This window comes from Meles meles, chromosome 16 (assembly GCF_922984935.1).
Source record: "Meles meles chromosome 16, mMelMel3.1 paternal haplotype, whole genome shotgun sequence".
Taxonomy (NCBI): Eukaryota; Metazoa; Chordata; class Mammalia; order Carnivora; family Mustelidae; genus Meles; species Meles meles.
This window is the reverse complement of record NC_060081.1, coordinates 27,888,141-27,901,319: the sequence shown is the minus strand read 5'-3', so window position 1 is coordinate 27,901,319 and position 13,179 is coordinate 27,888,141. Positions and strand designations below refer to the sequence as shown.

Genomic DNA, 13,179 nt, shown 5'->3' with positions numbered 1-13,179 from the left:
ATTCTGGGTCGTCCCCACATAACACCGCCGATGTCGCTGATAATCCGGACGTCGGGTAACACTCTCTGACATTAGCTTTATCTCTTCTAGCTGAGCGTGAAATTTTCTCGCGTGTAAGCTGTCGTGGCTTCTGTCTCTGCGGGGACACAGCTCACGTTCATCTTCCCTCCCTGCCGGAAAACTCCTTGCTCTTGGGGGCACATAGTCCTGGGCTGTGCAATCAGCCGACCAAGGCTTCCCTGAGGGCTCTCCAGCTGATGAGCTGAGCGACCACCTGAGGCCAGTAAGTTTCCTAAGACGATTTTCTTAAATGGACCAGACTGTCTTTAAAAGAAAATAAAAGGGGTGGGGGGTGGGAGCAGCGAGCCGGAGAAGTCTTCGGCAGCCTTTCTTCCCACACTTGTGGTATCACAACAATGATTCACCTCAACACAGGGCGGCAGCTTCCCTAATTAGCCTGGAGACGCTCCGGACCCACACGGTTATAAAAAACAAAAAAAAAAAAACAAAAAACTTTTACCTTTATTCAAACGCACACTTCCCACCCACTGCGCCCACTCCCTTCTGCCCCCGGGCTCGCGGGCCGCCTGCTTTGCGAGGCGGATCCGGAGCGCCCCAGGCCCCGCACGGTCGCCCGCCAACCCCCTGGTGACCTGGAAGGTTGAGGCTGGAGTCGGGCTGAATCTCTCCCCTCCAGGGAGGGCCGGGCCGCAGGGACGTGGATTCCTCGTCCTCCAGACCCGTCGGGGTCGCTGGTGGACCCCGACCTCGCCAAGGTAGGGGTGGCCTGGCGGGGAGCCCCGACAGCGCCTCCGCGCCGGCCGGCGGAAGGAGGGCGGCGGGAGCAGCCTCAGGGTGGGGAGTGGTCCCGGCCGGGCGCTCAGGGACAGCGAGGGCCAGCCGGCGTCTTTCCCCACTAGCTGTTGGCTGTGACTCGGCCGGCGGGGCGACTCGGCGGTGGCGGCGGCTGCAGAAGCGGCGCGCCGCGGGGGAGGTGCGCGCGGCGGCCACGGGCGAGCGGAGCGGAGCGGCGCGGCGTCCGCCCCCGCCGAGCCGAGCCGAGCCGAGCCGAGCCGGCGCGCCCGGCGCTGGGAGCGCGCGCCGAGCAGGCAGAGGGCCGTCCGCGCGAGGGTCGCGCCCGCGCCCCGCTCTCCGGCTCCGACCCGGACTGTGGCGAGGCCAGCGGCCACCTGCTGCGTCGCGCCGCGGGCCTCAGCTTACCCGCGCGGGCGGCTGAGAGGTTTCGGGCGGGGGCCGCCGGGCGCGCGCGTTCACGGCAGAAGCCTACCCCGCACCCTGCGGACGGTGTCCCTCCTGCGCTTCGCCGAGCCCACGCCAAGCCCCTGCGCCAGGTACCGGGGTGGTTCGAAGCGGGTTGGCGGCGAAGCGCGCGTGGGCCGACGACCGGGTGGCGCGGGGAGACCCGGGCGGGAGCGGCGCAGACCGAGTCGCGCGCGCCCCGATGTCGGGCCAGGTGTGGGACAGCCAGGACGGAGCCCACTCGGCCAGGTGCCCCTCGGACCGGGGGTTGGGGGCGCGATCCCCGCGGCCGCCTCTTGGGGCAGCGCGGGCACTGGCCGAGGGGAGCAGACGCGCTCACCCAAGTGCCCGAAGTTTTCCTTTGCTCACTTTGCTGGACTTAACTTTGAATTGTGAGGTGAAGCTTTTCAAGCTTTAAGAAAATACAGGAACAGGAAGACGGTCTTGCCGGGTTTGAACTGTTAGTGTACGAAGTATTTGTGCCTGCTGTCTCTAAAGGCCATTGCAGGAGAGATTAGTGGACAAATTCATTAAGTGTCTTTCTTATGCTCTAGTTAATGGTTTGTTTGTAAATAGGTTTTAGGCTTCTATTACAAGCTACCAGTAAGTGATTTGGGGTTTGATCTAAGAAATATTCAAATTAGGGGGTCTGATTTTTTAAAAAATTATAGTTGACATGCAATATTATATTAGTTTCCAGTGTACAACATAGTGATTCGACAGTTCTATATGTTATGCAATGCTCACCACGGTGTCCAAATTTTAATCGACAAAATAGATCTTGAACAGATGCTTCATATCAGGTAGGGCTTTAATTTGAGGTTAACAAGTGATCAGAGCATAGGTAGTTACTCAAAGGAGCTAACATTTGGCTTTTGAAATGCAAGGAAAAAGGAATGCCACCGTTTGAATTGGACTTGTGTAGGTACAGGCTGACAGCTGGAATCCTGTCACTGTCGAACACTTAATTTTGAGCCAGGAAATTTATCAAGTGGGAGACAAGCAGCTGTGTGATCTTTCAGAGCCCACCCCATACCTTCTCAAGCTGGTATCTTAAGATATCCTACTCCCTTATTCAAGCCTGCAAGCTTCCCTCATTTACATAACACACGCTGGGGACCATGGAATAAATCTCTTCAGACCTCTGGTCTTCAACCTGGAACTCAGCCACCACCCCTCACCTGGATTTATGGAGCATGATGGTCACTCCTAAGAGCCCTTTGAGGTTATAAAATTGTTAGGGGAAGCATCTGAAGACAGCCCCTGCAGTGGTATCTGGGATCCCTGTCTTTGGGGGCTGGTGGAGAAGGGTTGAAGTGGCTGATTTCCTGGCTCTGCCCTAGTGCTGTGCTGAGCCGTGTTGGAGCCTGAGGCAAAAGGAAAAATCACTAATATGAATCCTGTCTTTATTCAAAATTGTGAGCAATGTAGATTTTGTGTTCATTTGATGTTTTAAAACATTGCATTAAAATGTTTCGCCTTAGGGAGTTTTTTGGTATCCCCCTAAATATTATGCCTGAAGTGCATGCCTCACTTTCCTCACTCTAGTTCTAGACTTGCCTGTGAGTCCAGTTTCTTAACCTCTGTAAGCATCAGTTTCCTCATTTATAAAATTTAAAAAAAAAGTGGACCTTCCATAGATGATGCATAGCTTATGCACAGCGTGGGGCTGTTACATAGGACTAGCCTTGTAGGGACAGTGAGGGTGGCTGTCCTATTGGTATGGCCCCTCAGCCTGGTCATCTGAGCTAGTCACCGAATCCTGCTGAGTCTCAGTTTCCATTCTGCAAAATGGGAATAATAATAGCCAGCTCACAGGGATGCTGGCGGGGTTCAATGAGAGAATGTGTGTGAAGGCACTGGCCCTCCTGGAGGGTAAGTTTTCTGTGATGGCTTGGGGCCTAAATTTGCCTTGCAAGCTTGCAACCACTTGCTTTTCCTCTGGAGGTTGTGCCTTGCCATACACAGACACTCTTAAATTCTGCTTGTGTTGCACGAAGACCCTTCAGAAGCAGCTGAACCAAAGTAGAGATGTTTCCTGTTGAGGGTTTATTTTGGAGTGGTGAAGTTCACCAGCCACAGGTCATACTATGCAAAATTTTATAAGTGAACTTAATTTTGCTACTGCAAACAAAATGACTTTGGTTCCCTTTTGGTATATTTAGTCCTCATTCATGGTTGTGATTTTCCTGAGCCCAAGTCAAGTAGTATTATCTCAGTCACTATCTCGCTTAAAGCAGCTTGTCCCTTGGGAGTCAGTGTCTCAGTCTGTATTGGTTCCCCTTGGGGGCCCCCTTCTCCCCACAGGTGTTCTCTGGTCACCAGGAGAAGGTTGTAGTCACATCAGGGTGTGTGGGAGAGTGGCCTCTTGCCAGTCATCTGGTCCTCTTGCTGTCCTCTGAGGAGTTTCCCCTCCTCACGACTGGGCCTCCTTTCCCTGTTTTTTGGGAGGTTTTTGTTCTTTTTTTTTTTTTTTTTTTTTTTTTTTACTATTTTTACTTATTTATTTGGCAGACAGAGATCACAGGTGGGCAGAGAGGCAGACAGAGAGAGAGATGGGGAAGCAGGCTCCCTGGCACGCAGAGAGCCCGACTCAGGGCTTGATCCCAGGACCCCGGGATCATGACCCAAGGCGAAGGCAGAGGCTTTAACCCACTGAGCCACCCAGGCGCCCCTCCTTTCCCTGTTTGTAGAGGATGGTCCGGCTGGGTTTCCCTGGGCTAAGCCACAGCTGGGACCTGGTTCCTGCATCTGGCCTAGAGCTCTGCACACACTGAGTCTCTTCGAGGTCTCTCCTGGGCACATGAGAACCTGCCCAAGTTGGGTGGTACTTTATGCTAGTCTTCCATTTCCACTGTCCCAAGCTGTCCCCGGTGTTCCCAGTAGAAAGCAAGATGAGAATTTCCTATGCTTTCTGTGTCCCCCTCAACCTACAAGGGATTTTTCTTCCCTTCCTACCCCTTCTCCTCTGGGCAAGGTGCGCAGGAAGAGGGGAGAGGGGACTCTGTCCCTCCAGGTTCCTCTTTTCTCAGTACCAGTAGAGCTTTTTCAAAAAATATTTTAAAGATTTTGTTTTTAAGTAATCGCTGCATGCAATGTGGGGCTCAAACTTACCACCCTGAGATCAAGAATTACATGCTCCTCCACTGACGGAGCCAGCCAGGTTCCCCTAGAGCTTTTTCTTTCCTTTCCTTTCCTTTCCTTTCCTTTCCTTTTCTTTCTTTTTTTTTTAACTGGCGGGGCCAGTTTTCATTAGGTCATACCTTCTGTCCTCTCCCCATTATGACTTAGAATAAAACTTTGGGATCAACCCTCCCAAGCTCTCCTCTTGATATGCAGAGGGAATTAAAATATCTTTTTCTAATATCCCCCCCCCCACACACACACCCCGTTCCCTGGGGAAAATCAGATGCATCCTGGTGGGTGTGGGAGGGAGTCAGGGAGGAACTGGGAAAATAGAAAAGAAGTTCCCTTCCTCTCCCCCTTCTCCATCTTTCTGGCAGGCTGACCTGGGTTATGTGTGCTGGACTTCCTAATATGTGAAAGCTGTAGGACCCACTGGAGATGCCAGTGACAGGCTGGGAGGAAATGGGAAAAGAGCAGCTTTGAAGATTTGGTGGTGGGTGGGAGAAGAGACTAGCTTTTGGCTTGCACATTACCTAGTCCAGCCCAGTAAACCAGTTTCCTGTGGGTTAATGTCTTTCAAACTATCACCCCATTTATGTTGCTGTTTCTTCGTCATCAGAATGATGTGCCGTGTACTTGGCATTTACTAAAAGCATAGGAGAAATACAGTAAAATCCAAGTTAAAATTAGTTGCTTCTTCAGAAATTATTTGGAGAATAAGATTGGCCTTTAGGAAGCCTATACCTATAAAGCTAAGCTCTGGGTTTTGTTCAAGTTTGGTGGAAGGTGAAGTAGTCAGGAAAGGCTTCTTGGAGGAGGTGACCTTAAGTAACATCAGTGGGTTAAAGCCTCTGCCTTCGGCCCAGGTCATGATCCCAGGGTCCTGGGATCGAGCCCCACATCGGGCTCTCTGCTCGGCAGAGAGCCTGCTTCCTCCTCCCTCTCTGTCTGCCTCTCTGCCTACTTGTGATCTCTGTCAAATAAACAAATAAAATCTTAAAAAAAAAGACTTAGCCACACCTGGGGCCCCTAGGTGTCTCAGTCAGTTAAGTGGCTGCCTTCGACTCAGGTCATGATCCTGGAGTCCCTAGATTAAGCTCTGCATCAGGCTCCCTGATCAGCAGTGTCTACTTCTCCCTCTGCCCCTCACCCCACTCATGCTGTCTTTCTCCCTTTTCCCATCTCAAATAAATAAATAAAATCTTAAAAAAAAAGATTTAGCTACATGGATATGAGATGAAAGAGAAGTTCTTGAGTACCTAGAGACAGAAAGGCTTCCCACCCCTGGGATCCACTTGTGGCTTGACCCTTCCTGGGTTCATGCTTATCCCTTTTGTTGTCTAGGTACCTGTAAACACTGGCATAGTTACTGTCATCTGTAGTTAGGACAACAGGAAAGGGTGGCATTCAAAGTTCTGTGTGTTTTTTCTACACAGTGGAAATCAGAGGAGTTTCCAACTAACCCTGTTTTCTTAGATAGATATTTATATGTAGAAAATACTTTAAAACTTTTAGGTCAGGTCAGTGGTCCTCGAGACCCATCTGTAATTCTGAGGAATTACCTGAGAATTCTTTGTATTGCTTTAACAGGCTATCGCCTAGAATTCTGAGCTCAGCAGATCATGAACCAGAAGATGCCATAGGAATTTAGTGGCTAATTGACACGAGACAGGTGTAAGCATATGCAGCCAAGAGACCCTCCTCACTGGTGTCAACCCCTGACTCCATGCAGAACTTTGCACTGTTCCTGTGCACATTCCTGGGGAGAAGCACTTTCATGTATTTTCCTTCTGATTAAGGTATCTGTGAAAAGAAATTACCAAAGCTCCTTTTGAAAGGTGAGGAGTAGAAAGTTATTTATTTTCTCAAGTCTCTTCCTGGCCCTGGTGAGTGAGGCTCATATGTAAATATATGAAGTTCGAGAACTTCCAGAATACTTGGCCTCACCTCTGAGGTCCATACACCAGTCTCTGGTTTCTGCCCCCCTCACCCCCCACAAATTCTCAGGTCTGTGGGAGACAATAGAAGCTTTAACTGTGGTGTGCGAGTTTCCCAAAAAAACTGCTCTCAGAACAGCCGTCCTGAATGTGGGATATGAAAATGTCAGAGGGGTATTGCTTTCTCAAAGCACACGGTCCAGACAAGGGTCACAGTCAGGGCTCTGGTCTCCGCTATGCCACTCAGAGCCCCTGCAACCTCGAGCCCCCCAAGAATGGGTTGGGGGGTGGTACACACACATACACACACACAAGCATCACTTGAGGCACTGTATCAGCAGAAGAAATGTTTCATAAATTATTTATGACTCTTATTCTTCCATTATCCTTTTTTTTAAGATTTTATTTATTTATTTGACAGAGAGAAATCACAAGAGAGGCAGGCAGAGAGAGAGGAAGGGAAGCAGGGTCTCCGCTGAGCAGAGAGCCTGATGTGGGACTCGATCCCAGGACCCTGAGATCATGACCTGAGCTGAAGGCAGTGGCTTAACCCACTGAGCCACCCAGGCACCCCTCCATTATCCTTTTTTAAGAAGGTGCAAGGGCACTTATTGTAATTCCCAGTTAGAACCCCCTAATAAGTACCCTGAAGCAATAAAGGGTCCTTCGGTATCCGAGACCTGATGGCATTGAAGGAAGATGGGGAAATCTGCTGCAGAGTGCATCTGAGCAGAGCTGGTGGTAGAGGGCATGTGGGAAGCATGCAGTGAGGAGGAAGGGGAAAGGGACGCAGAAGGTAGCACAGGTAGGAGAGGGTGCGAGCTGGTGGAGCCTCAGCACTCGAGTCCTAGGGTACGCCATGTTCACGTGTTCCATCCCTCTCTGCAGCCTTAGCTTGCCCTGCTCATGTGTGGTTACAAGAAGCAGAGTTTAGGTACTAGCAGCAGGTTGACGAACCCAGGTGCCCTGGGCCAGTTGTCTGTCTGTCTGTCTGTCTCTCTCTCTCTCACACACACACACACATGCTTGTTCTAGTGGCAAGACATAGGGACGATTCTGCCCTGCCACATCTGTGGCTCCCCAGTGAGCCTGATGAACTGCCATGGCTTAGAGGATCAGAATGGGCATCACTGACGGGTAACCAATCGCAACCAATATTAGGTTCCTCTTACGCATTTAGTCTCATGCATATGAATATATCATGAATATTTACTACCTTTATCCCATTGAGTGTATCATGAATATTTACTGCCGAGCTGCCTTGGGTATATTTAGTGCCTCATGAATATTAGGTATCTCTTGTCTTTCCACACCTTTCTATTTTGTTCAATGCACACGTGCTCCCGCCCCTTACTGAGTTTCATCTGTACTAAACATACCTTACAAGTCATCCGTCCCCTCTGCTGTCTTTTTTTTAGAATTGAATATTCTCAAATAATATCTATTACACTAACTTAGTCTCTTAAAATCAGGTTCCAGGTTGAATATATCTTTGTGAAGCCACTGTCCCGTCAAGACGGGTGAGTCCAAAGTGCGTGGGGACCTCTGGGACCAGGTGTAGGTCTGTATAGGCTCAGACAGCCTGCTCATACCCACTTCAGGTTTGTAGACCGATGCTGAACTGCACGCTCAGGGCTGCTTTCTGTCCTTGGCTCCTTGGAAGATAAGTGCCCATGGGCCAGTGCCCACCTGTGAGGCTGTACATGCTGCTCTGAACTTTGGGCAGGTTAGCTCTTTTTGGTTGGTGGCAGCTGTGTGGCTAGGCACAACATCTGCACACAGCAGGTGCGGGGACAGGGCCTTGGGCATGGGGCCCCTGTGGTCCCAGGGCCTAGGCTCAGAGCTGGGTTCTTGACTTCTCCTTACTGTTCTGCTGCTGGTGGTGTGGGTCATGCCATGAGCTGCTCGGAAGCTCCATCCCCTCTCTGCACCTGCTGTTCCCACCTGGGTTTAGTACCCCACTCCTTGTCCTGACATGTGTTCCATCATCTTGCTTTAATACCTTAATTACTCATCTTTCTTGCTTCCTCTCCCCAAGAAGTGGCAACCAGAATGTTTCTGTGGGTCCTTTTCTGTGTGGAGGGTTTAGGACTTAGAAGCCGCAAGTGCTAACTCCGCTAATGGAAGCGAGGAGGAGGAGGATGGGGATTGTTGACGGGTCAGACCCACACACTTGACGTCTGAATCACTCGGTCAGGCCGCTTCACCTGGTGACTCACTCTGCGAACTGGGATTACTTCCACAGTAATCTGAAGCGGTCACGAATGTTTGGATGGTTGCTGGGTGTCAGCTGCACGCTCCATTGGAAACAGATCTCTAAACCACTGTGTAGCAGCATCTCCAGTATGCTCTCTGGGTCAGACAGGTGCTTGAAGTGTGAACACAGAATGTTTTGCAGATTTGAGTCACTGTTTTCTGAGGCTTGGCCCGTACCGTCTTGTTTCCCTCATGGCTTCATGAGCAAAGATGGTTCTTTCAGTTGAGGTGTTCAGGTAAGTGAGGCTTCCCTGGTACCACGTTTAGAACCGAAATCACTGGGTATGTTTTGTGGGTCCAGAGGCATCCCAGGGGCATCTCTTGGTGGTGAAGGAATAACCGCACACAGGACTCGGCCAGGTCCGCAAGCAGGGAAGGCCTAGAAGGCAGCAAACTTGGCGCGGAGCAGGCCTGCCAGCCGTCTGGAGTGCCGACCAGACTTGTGATTTGGCTCGTCACAGTCAGGCTGCTCTTTGGCTGCTCGCTCAGGTGGCATGAGGCCAGGTGCTACCCAACACGCTGTCTCCACCACCCAGTGAACCCCAGAGGTGGAACATGAGGGGGCGTCTTGATAGGTTTGAGCGCGTATCCCTCCAAACTTCTGTCTGTGCTATACTGAGTGTGTGTGTGTGTGTGTGTGTGCACAAAAGTATATCTTTGATACAAAGAAGTAATGTCTGTATTGTTTTGTGCTGCTTTTTCAGAATGAGTAGTATGTGTTGAGTCTCTTTCTCACATTGTTAGATGTTCTTCCTTCACATCATCTGTGAGGAAGTCCCATTGCATGGGTAGCTCCAGCTTACTTATCCAAGTCCTCTGTTGGATGGATGTTTACTTGGGTCATTTTCAACCTTTTTTCTCTTCGTAACAGCAGGACAATGAATGTCCTTGTCCACGCTCTTTAGCACATTTGTCTGGTTGGGTCCTTCCAAGTACTAGCTCATAGGCAGATGTCCTGTGTAGGTACCTATCTCTTCCTTTGATATGTCCTGCCTGGAATGATCTTCACTCTAAAGGTTTATTTATTGATTGATTTATTTTTGGATGAGATTTCTTGCATCTTGGTCAAAAGTGGCTTTAGCATCTGTATTATTCAGGACTGGCTCTAGTTAGTTTAGGCAGAAGAAGATTGAATGCAGGAAATTCAGGGCTGACAGAATTGTTGGAAGCTTGGCCCTTGGCCAGACCAGCAAGAGTGACCCCCAGAACCTCTCCTATCCCAGACCTGTTCCACAGAGGTTCCTCTTTCTACTCCGTGGATATCCATGAAGCGGGGGGAAGAGGCTCTGGGACTTCTACCACCTCCCCCGCCAATTCTCCCATGGGAAAACCTGATGCCTCTATGTTAGCAGAGATGCACAGTAAACTCCTCCGTATGGGGGGCCTGGCAGGCGGGGAGGCTAGGAAGTGTGGTCCTTGGTTTTCTAGCCTCCAGCAGGCTATATTACAAGCCGGACGGTGTCCATGGCATCTCAGGCTTTATTTGTTTTTCTAATGTTGAGCTTTTAATATTGTATTTGATGCAGGCAGAGGTGAGAGATTCATAGACTTTAGCCATAGGTACAGTGGGCCTGGCCCCTGTCTCATGGAATCCGTCATTCTGCTCTCACAGAAGGCCCAGAATCTTTGATGAACCCCAGCCTCCTTCCTGCTCTCTCTCAGAAACCAGATTAGAAGCTTCCCCAGCCTAAGCTTTGTTCAAAATAGGTGGCAAAACAGCATGAAGCCACATACAAATAGTTCCTGTGCACTTGTCTGGTCCATAGACCACGTAGTTCAGAATCGGATCCCCAGAGACCTGCCTCAGTAGGAGGGGCATGGGCTGTCTGGGTGTTTCTTTCGGCACTGGAGACTCTTCACTCTCTCCACTCCTTTCCTGGCGGTGTCACGTTCACGCTCAACAGCCTTCAGTTCTTAGGCGTGGGGAGGAAATACGAGTTAACATGCTGCTAAGTTAAGAGCCAGGTTGGTTTGTTTGTTTGTTTTTTCATGAGCCATAACTGATTAGCAGCCAGTTGTTGAACTGTATTTCTCTTTGCCTCTTCAAACAGGCTTTTTTGCATAATCACTATGAATTCAGGTGTTTGTAGGGTGCCAGGGCCCCCCTCTTGAGTGGATTTCTGTATTTTCAGTTGTTCAAGAAAAGCATTGCTAAGGCGTGGTTCCAGGAAAGACTGTGTCTTTAGGGACTCCGAGCCCCTTGGTGGGCCTGGGTGTTCTGGTGACTGATGGTGCACATCTTTCTGGCCCTAAACAGTCCCTCTCCCACTTACAGTCAGAGAGGGACTATTTAAAGCAAGCTGGTGGCCCCAAGCCCCACAGTGGATGCTGGGCACGAGGAGAGAAGAGCCTACCCTCCAACTCAAGGGTGGGCTCTTGAGTGTGACAGCCTTTGGGACTGCCCGGGGGAGGGCCTAGTGGATCAGGTGTTAGAAACCCATCAAAAAAATCCGTATCTTTTGAAAAGGGGAAAGTAATAGCCACTCCATGTATCCCAAGTGATTCACCTCGGATTTTTACAGCACCTTCCTTCTAGGAATTAAAAATAGGACTTAACTTATATTTAATCCTGTTTCTCTTTCTTTAATTTTGGGGGGTGTACCCTGACTGTATATAATGAAGTAAACCAGAATAATAATTTTACCAGCAACAGATGTTTTTCTTTCAGTTCCTCCAACCATGTAAAATGAGATTCTGAGGGGTGGGGCGGGCATGTAAACACTGGATGATCCAGGCTGCCTGTTGCATAAGCCCACACACCCCTCCACTCCGTCACCGATCTTATAAAGTAGTAAAGTGTGAGTGTGGATGTATAAGAAGAGTCCCTTTCCAGCCCAGAGTCAGTGATGTCAGAGCCGGTCACTAGATTTACTACCTGTTGAAGGCCGGTGTTTCACCTTCTCTCACAGAAGACTTACAGTCACCCTGTGCCTCTTATAAATAAGGAAGCTAGGGCCCAGAGAAGTGAAGTAACCTGGCCAAGGTCCCTCAGCTAGTGAGTGAAAGAGTTGTGAACTCAGCTTCACCACCCACCCCATTTCTCTCAGAAGATGATTTCCCCTTGAAAACCACCCAGGCACGCACCCTTCCACTTGCACAAGTGCTGTGTGCTTGTTGGCTCTATTGCTGTTAGCTCAAGCTCACACCAGTTAGCAAAGACACCCAGGTGCTGTCATGGTTGCTTCACCCCTCGCTGTTCTTATCCCCATTTTACAGAGGAGCAAACTGAGGCACAGACCGGTTATAGGACTTACCTAAATCACCAGTACACAGTGGAGCAGGAATTTGAATCCAGTGTCTTTTCTTGCCTTTTTAAAAACCTGTCTTGAACGGTTAACTTGGCAATGGCAGAGAATTGTCTTCATAAACACCACCCCACAGGTTTTACTTATTGAGTGAACACTCTTGCCAAATTATTCCCTTGGGTGTGCACAGGGCCTGGGGCATGGGAGGGGCTCCTTATTCCCTGGTCAACTTCCCGCTGAGCAACCTCCCTGACTTCCCACCCACAACTGGAGTCTACATGGAGACCCTTCTTCCCTCCCACCTCTCCTGGCCAGCCTGCAGCAGCTTTGGCAGGAAAGGAGAGGAGAGGAAGGTCACAGGTGAAGGTGGCAGGTGGAAGGGGACAGCCCGGGCCTGGGCTGACCACACCCTGGAAGGTCCCTGGCTGTTTGGGTCACCTTGAGCACAGCCTTGGGCCCCTTTTCCTCCTGCGCACACTGGGAGATTGAGATACATACCTCCCAGGGGTGTTGCGAGAATTGAGGGCAATAGTTCATGTGGAAATGGCAGATACACTGTAACCAGTGGACAAGAGTGAGTTAGAAATGACATTTTCTAATAATTAAGCCCTTTTTATTTCTAGTTAGAATAAGGCCTTGTGACTGGGGGCTCTGGGCAAAAAGGCTGACTCTCCCATTCTCCAGCCATGTGGTCTCTCAGTGCCTCTGTTCCCCCCCTTGGAACTGTGGATGGGACTGTACCCACCTCAGAGGGTAGTTGTGTGGACTGGCTGGAGTGCTAATGTCGGTAATGTACCTGGCCCACGGTGAGCACATACTTAGCCCCCTGCCACCTGAAGGAGTAAAAGCTAAATGGCTGACACTGAAGTGGTCAAAGGCCAGAGAAATACAGAAAAAAAATTAAACTTCCTTACAACTTACAGCCCATTGACAAGTCCTCGAGATTGGTGGAGTGACTCCAGGAATTCATCTGCCTTGATGTTAATACCCTGCTTGTGCCCCTCTCTCGCTCTCTGTCAAATAAATGAATAAAATCTTAAAAAAAAAAAAAAAAAAAACTTTCCTAGAGGCAAAAGGCAACCTTAGCTTGACGTTAGCCTGACCTCCAGGATCCTGTAAGTCTACTTTAATATATGAATATCCCTTTGCAAACTTCCCTTTATCTTGACCTCCCCACCCCCAAGATATATGTTGGCAATTATCCTCCAGGCATATGGCCCATGATATACTTCTGAAGGGTCTCATGATGAAGGGTTTTACTGGACAGTAATAAATGACATTTTCCTAATAACAGCTAGCCTGCAATTGCTTCCAAATTCCTTAGAGACTCAACGCTATCCCTAACCCCCTCCCAA

At 49.8% G+C, this 13,179-nt stretch overlaps 1 protein-coding gene across 3 annotated transcripts in view; it reads left to right on the top strand.

The window, feature by feature from the left end:
* Window positions 1–661: 661 nt before the first annotated feature.
* The window catches only part of CRACDL (CRACD like), a 133,965-nt gene continuing 121,447 nt past the window's right edge, over window positions 662–13,179 (top strand). For 2 of the 3 annotated variants that reach the window (XM_045980120.1, XM_045980115.1), the window contains exon 1: window positions 1,090–1,352. The gene's annotated coding sequence lies outside the window, so the exon portion shown is untranslated. Of the gene's footprint in view, window positions 777–1,089; window positions 1,353–13,179 lie in introns of those variants that run through there. The other variant, XM_045980116.1, reaches the window with a different exon arrangement.